Below are 7915 nucleotides of genomic sequence, written 5' to 3' on the forward strand. Positions count from 1 at the left end.
AAATAATACATTATATGTTAAAAAAAAAAAAAAAAAAGAAGATAGCAGGAGGGGAAGAATGAAGGGGGGGGAATCGGAGGGGGAGATGAACCATGAGAGACATGGACTCTGAAAAACAAACTGAGGGTTCTAGAGGGGAGGGGGGTGGGGGGATGGGTCACCCTGGTGATGGGTATTAAAGAGGGCATGTTCTGCATGGAGCACTGGGTGATATATGCAAACAATGAATCATGGAACAGTACATCAAAAACTAATGATGTGATGTATGGTGATTGATATAACAATTAAAAAAATTTTTAAAAAAATGAACTTCTGGGAAGAAGGCAAGACATAGATGAAGAAATAGTTATTTGTGAGTATTCAAGAGCTTTAGCACACTATTTGTGTATATACTTCTTATATCTGTATATGTGGTGATCACTGGAGACCATCTTTCTGTCTCTCTAAGAAAGCAAGAGTTCAACAGGTATCTGGTAAGGGTGGGACAAATGTAATTTTCCCTTTTCCGTAAAAATCAATGGAGCGTGGATTATCTGCATTTGTGTGGCAGTGGCAGTTTTGAGGCCAATAAAACAAAAAAGCAAAAACAAAAAACCCACTTTGCTGTGGTTGGATTTCTCTTGTTATAGAAGATGACCAAGGCCTCATAAGTTTAACTGTTCAATGTAAGGGGCCACATGTGGCTACTGTTTATGTATCTACCTTTGAAGACAATGTGGAATAGTGGAAAGCCCCTGTAATTTATAGTCAAAGTGACCTAGATTTATATCCTCACTCCAGAAATCACTAGCTATGCCATAAGGGAAAGACTACTTAACTGTTCTGATTCTCATTTTTCCCATTTCAAATGAGGATGTAAGAATGCATCCTTGGTATGGTGTTTGTGAGCGTCAAGTGAAAAAAAATGCATAAAAAGTGCTTAGAATGTTAAAGCTGTTCAGTAAATGTTAGCTTCCTGCTCTACCACAGCCCTCCCACCTCCAACTCAAAACAACTGAGTTTCGATCTTTGTAGTGAGGTCTGTTAAATTGTGTTGCGATCTTAAATTGCTGTAGAGAAACACTGGTTTAGAGTAGAGCAGTCTGTGAACAAGTATTTACTCATGGCATCATACCTGATTCGGCAACTTTGGAGAGCAGGTTAAAATATCACGGCTGAACTCGTCAAATAGAAATAGGGTATATTACTTCCAAACCACTAGAGAGGTAGAAAAGAACGCTCGGTCCACCCAATGGAAACTCAATCAGTCCAACAGAAAACAAAACAAAACAAAACAAAAAAAGAGAATAACACATGGGAAGCATAGAAAAAAAAAATCACAATAAACAGGAAGACAAGATGACAGAAACAACTGCATAGATAGAGATTACTAGGGAAAATTCAAAATGGAGTCATATGATCTTTAAAAGAGGTGTACGTAAACCATAAGGACACCAAAGAGTTAAAAGTAAATAGCTGAGAACATATTTTTTTTTTTTTATTTCAGTTCTTAAATGATTAAAAAGAGGAATTCAGGGTACATAGATAGCATTTCTATTTATTGTGTGTATAATTCTGAAGCCACAAAACACACATATACCAAAAATTCACTAAAATTGACAAATTCACTAAGTGGGAACTTTTAGTATATCTCTCAGTAACTGATTGATTAAGAAAACAATAACTACTAGTAACGATAAGGGAGATTTGAAGAACCGTATTAAAATCTTGATTTAATGGGTACGTATAAAATGCTAGGTCCAACAATCCGAGAATATATATATGTAATTTGGAAGCATGAGTGGAACATTTAGGAAAAAAAACTGATTATATACTAGGCCACAAATATATGTCAACAATGATCAAAAAGAGTTGTTAAGGTGCAAACCACTTTCCACTTCAGGAAAAACAGCTGGACACAATGTAATTGACTTAAAAAAATAATAGCCCAAGGAAAACAGAAACAACCCACTTAGGGCGGGAACATTTAAAAATACAACCTGAATCAAGTGATAAATATGACCAGCAAGTGATAATTTGTAATTATTATTATTATTTTTTTAAAGATTTTATTTATTTATTTGACAGAGAGAGAGGGAGTGAGAGCAGGAACACAAGCAGGGGGAGGGGGAGAGGGAGAGGGAGAAGCAGGCTTCCCGCCGAGCAGGGAGCCCGATGCGGGGCTCGATCCCAAGATCCTGGGATCATGACCTGAGCCGAAGGCAGACGCTTAACGACTGAGCCACCCAGGCGCCCCTGTAATTATTAATCATAATGGACATTAGGAAATGTTGCAACCAAATGGTAATGAAAAAGGTACCTATAAAATCTTGTGGGATACACCAAACTGTTAGTTTGAGGGGCATTTATAACACCAAATGCTTATATCAGAAAGGAAGAAAACACACAAACTAATGAGCTAAGAAACCAAAATATGAAACTGGAATGATAATAACAGTATAACTACAAGAAAGTGGAAGGAAGGAATATTTATCAATATTAAATAAAGAGAACACAAAATCCACAAAGAAGTTCAAGCAAACCAAATGTTTCCTGTTAGAAAATGCAAATTAAATCAATAAATGTCCAGCAATGGTTTTTCAGAGAGAAAGAGAGAGACAGAGACAGAGAGACAGAGAGAGACAGAGAGAGCACACACAGATAAAAGATAATTAGGAATAAGAGAAGGAGTCATGGCTGCAGATATAATAGATATTTTGTGTAAGTAGCATACTACCTAATTTGCATTAATATGAATACATAATTTTTAAACTTAGATGAAATAATTTTCTCAACCTACCAAAATTAAATCAAACAGAAATAGCCTGTTTAATCCATCATAAATATGAAATTCTAAAACTTACATTGGTCAAGCTCCTGAAAACTCGTCCATGGCCTCAAATATGATCATTAAGTTTAATTGTCTATAAGAGCAACCCCGTCTGGAACTCACAGTTTATCTACTTACTAAGTCATATCAGGCCACCCATGCCCCATACATTTGGGAACCTGATCCCCAATCTTGGATTCTATCCTTTTACAAGCTGATATGATTAATTACTTCAAAGTACTCATAGGATACTTCCAGCTTTATCACACAGATAACGAGCTGCATTTCCAAAACACTCAGCTAAACAGCCTTTAGTGATCTGCAACCTGGAAACTTGGTCTTCTGAAATAAGCATCAGAAAAATCTGCCTTCAATGAAGGGAGGAAAATCGGAGGGGGAGACGAACCATGAGAGACTATGGACTCTGAGAAACAAACTGAGGGTTCTAGAGGGGAGGGGGGTGGGGGGATGGGTTAGCCTGGTGATGGGTATTAAAGAGGGCACGTTCTGCACGGAGCACTGGGTGTTATACGCAAACAATGAATCATGGAACACTACGTCAAAAACTAATGTTGTAATGTATGGTGATTAACATAACATAATAATAATAAAAAAAAAGAAAAATCTGCCTTCAAGCCTAGAATGGAAAAAAAAAAAAAAATCTTATCAGGTACCTTAACAACTAACATCAGTAAAACTCTGAGGTGTTGATGTTTGAATTAATGTTTCCCATCATATCCCCCTGTCTTCTGGATATCCACTCCATCTGAAGACATTAAGCCGAGGATTAGTAGCAATCTTTCAGGTGATGCTGGCTTCAGAACTGGACAGATTCTTCCAAGACGACAGAATAAGTTTAACTTTCTGATAGTCCAATACTTTTTCCTCCCTCTTCAGTCTACTGTTAGTATTACCCATTATTATGTTGTGATGTCTTCTAGAACATTATTATGACCTTCCCTTATCTTAATCCTTCTTTATCCTATCACTTTTTTTAACTCCTATGCTCTCCTCCTGCCACTTAAGAAAAAACATCTGACATTTCCCATCTGACCCTGTTGATAACCAAACCAAACCAAAACAAAACAAAACAAATGCTGTTCCTTTTAAACACTCCTAAAGGCAGATTTCTTTTTGAAGACCTTTCTGATTTGTCAGTTTCCCTTATAGCATTAATCTCAAACTTCAGTTGGATCTTGACCTCATGGTCAACAAAATGCTCCTGCTGTGGTCATTATAATTCTATCAGCAAGGCTTACTTAGTCAGGAGTAGGCTCCAATACTGGGGCCATTCTGGCCCCAATAGTCACTTTGTTCTTGGTATGCATGTCTGTCCCTGATAGTCAACCTGCCCTGTGAAACTGATGAACTCTGCTAAATACATTGCCCATCTCGAGGAACACAAAATTGGCTTTTACTTGATGTGGTAAGTGATATTTGTACTCCCAATACAGTCTGTGTCACGCTGGGGTACTACTTCATATATAACATTTTATATAAACACCCATATGGCATATGCTAACTTATCCTATGCATTCAGGATAATTGTTAGAGACTTTTAGATACTTAAAACTAAACATTCTACTGGATCTTGTTTCCCTGGGGGAAAAAGAAATTATCCAGAAACACTCAAGCCAATTTCTTTAAGAAACTCCCGGGAAAAATAACTTCATATATGCTATGTGACTTGCAATTCCCACATTAAGGATAATAATGACTAGCAAGGATGGCTCAAAAACTTGTCTTTGACTCTAACAAAAGTCATGGGGCTCTCTAAAACAGACCCAGGTGCATTGATTGCCTAGGTTTTATAACCTAGGCCCTTGACTTCAAGACTTGTTTCAAGGACTAATAATCATTGTGTTTTGTGTGATTGCTTGTTCTACAGTTGGCCAATGCATCCTATCCAGAGCCCTAAACGCTACTGCACAGCCGGTGTCACATCAGAGGATTCAACTATGCATCGTACAACAAAAGGAGCAGGAGAGACTGACCCATGACCAGTTACAGACTACATTTTCTAAACAAACTCCTGATCGGCAAAATCAGAGCAATGGTGAAAGTCTAGACAAAATGGATTAATGCCTTGTAACTTAATGTCTTTGGTCAAATGGGGGTACTACAAAAGGAAAAAAAAAAATCTCCTGACATCCAGGCTAAGACATGTTGTTCTCCCACCGGACGTTAAAAAATCTCACACCTTTGGACAAGGTCACTCTGAGGCCATCATAAAATGAGAGAAAACAAAGGCCGCTTCATATATTTTTTTAAGCACAGACAAAAGTAAGATCACTGTGCAAACCATCATATATTTCTCTCCTAGCTAATATGAATGACTGCTAGATTATTTTGTTGTTGTGTTTTTTTCCCTCTGTTTGTTTGTTTCTACCAATTACAGGTTTAAGCTCACTCTAATCTGTTCTCTCTGTACAAAAGGTTTATTAAAATAATCATGGGGATACTCTCTCTTCCTGACAGCATCCAAACCCAATCAAAACTCTGCTTTCTTAAACCGTCACCCAAATCACCTCACCCAAGCCCAAATCCTTTAATATGCCTTTTATTTCACCCTCTTACATATATGGCTCACATTTCCCCATCGTATGCTTTCTCTCTTACTGCAATGGGTAACAAACCCAACTTGTTCAACTACAAATGTATTCTCCTGCTAGTCTTTAGCAGGAAGGCATTGACATACTGTGTTATGTTAATGTTGATGACAAGCAAAATGAAGAATAAAATATGATCACTACAATAGCCCCACATGCTAATATTTGTAAAGTAATTTTCAGTTTACAAAGACATTTGTTTTGTATCCTCTCAATAGGCAATTCCAAGGTCTCAAGACGGAGAAGAGGGCTGGCACGATGCTGGAGATATTAACAAAAAGAACAGTAAAAAAATCAAACAGAAAATACATTGAAAATGGATTTCCATGCTAGTGGAATGGAAGAAGGAACACAAAGTTGAGTTTTGGACAATGAGTTTGAGATGATGATCTGACTACCAGCTGATGCCTTCTGGACCACAGAAGGCAAGACCCAAATTCCTCAAGTTCCACAGCACAGCGTTTCAGAACGAATGGCCTTTGGATGGCTACCAACTTTCCCCAGGCCCTGTCCCCAGCCATCATAGCATCTCAGCAAGCACAATGAAGACAAATGAGACCTTATACATCTAAACGTGACCACTTTGTACTTCCATTTTTCTAACTCCTCTCCACCCCCACAAACTTCACCAACCCACTTAGTGGTTATCCAGATGACCTATATATTCAGAAGTAGAAGGAAAGGACAAATTCACTTGGGGCAACTGATTATGGAACAGCACTATGTAACAGAACTCACAATGCTGATAGAAATGTTCTATTTCTGCACTGTATACAGTGCAGCAGTCACTATTCATGTGCAGCTAATGAGCACTTCAAATGTGGCTAGTGAGACTGAGTTTTCAATTTTATTTAATTTTAACCACATTTGATAGTCACATACGACTAGTGGCCACTATATTGGAGAACGTGGCTCTAGAGGAAGTCTCCTCTCCTGCTGGTGGACCATAGTCGGCCACTTGCCTTCACCCAAAACATGCTCTTCATGACTGTTCGGAAATTTTTTTTTTTTAAGATTTTATTTATTTATTTGGCAGAACGACAGAGCAGGAGAGCACTAACAGCGGAAGCCTCAGAGGGAGAGGGAGAAGCAGGAACCCTGACGAGCAGGGAGCCTGATGTGGGGCTCGATCCCAGGACCCTGGGATCATGACCTGAGCCGAAGGCAGTTGCTTAACCGACTGAGCCACCCAGGAGCCCTGCTTGGAAATTTTTAATTCACTTAGAGCCACAGTTCTTCATAAAATCCCACATACTTCAAACACACTAATCAAAACCATCAGGTGCTTTTATTTATTTATTTATTTTTATAATTGACAGGTATCACAAGTGTAAGGCATTGGGTTCATGTGATGAATACTTCTCAAGAGAATCGAGAATCTTTTAGGTATTCAAATCTTAGCATGACTTTGCCCAGGCTGTTTTCATCCATTCCACTGCATCATATAACCCTGCTTGCTTCTAGGCCCCAGATGAAATTTGATAGTTGAATTTTGCTACAATATGGAGTGAAATCATCCTTTGGTGTCTAACTTGGGGAACTAATCACAACAATTGATGTGGAAAACGTGTTCAAGGTCTAAACTAAACTTTCACCTGCACTGTTAGAACAAATCATTCTCAAAGGCTGGTCATAATATCAGTTAGCTATTTATTGTCTAAATATGGGGTAAATTTCAGTTCTCTTGTCTACTAGAAAAAAATACTTTCTGTCTTCAGAACATCATGAACAGACAAATATTCCTCCACCTTTTATATATTTTTACACTCTATAAGACATTAAACCCTTGAGGAAGTATAACTTTCAGCAAAAGTCTTGGTTATCCTGTCTTTAGCACTGTCAATGTCTTTCTATCCATTTATTCAAATGAGGGAGGAAGCTACACCTAGATTAAAATGCTAAGTGAAATAAGTCAGAGAAAAACAAATACCATATGATTTCACTCATATGTGGAATTTAAGAAACAAAGCAATTGAACAAAGGAGAGAGAGGGAGAGAGAAACCAAGAAACAGACGCTTAACTATAGAGAACAAACTGATGGTTACCAGAGAGGAGGTGTGTGGGGGGCGGGTGGGGGGGAAGGATGGATAAATAGGTGATGGGGAGTAAAGAGTACACTTACGATGAGCACTGAGTAATGTATAGAATTGTTGAATCACTATATCATATACCTGAAACTAATATAACACTATATGTTAACTATACTGAAATTAAAAACCGTAAAAATCTTGTTTCCTGGACCACAAACTCTATTCTGTTCCTTTGTAGATTGCAGCAATTGTGAGCGCTCCAAGTTGTGGGGCAGACTGTTGGATATAGGCCTGGGGTCAAAGGAGAAGTCCCTGCGTGGGCTATGAATTTGAGAGTCTATAACATTTAGATGGTGACTGAAGTCAAGCAAGTAAACCTTGGAACATGGGGAAGATGATGCACCCCTTTCAAGAGATTTATTGTAAATAAAAGGAAGGGCATTGAGGCCCGTATAGCTGAGTGGAC

The sequence above is a fragment of the Phoca vitulina genome, unplaced genomic scaffold (genome assembly GCF_004348235.1).
Source record: "Phoca vitulina isolate PV1807 unplaced genomic scaffold, GSC_HSeal_1.0 scaffold202, whole genome shotgun sequence".
NCBI classification, from domain to species: Eukaryota; Metazoa; Chordata; class Mammalia; order Carnivora; family Phocidae; genus Phoca; species Phoca vitulina.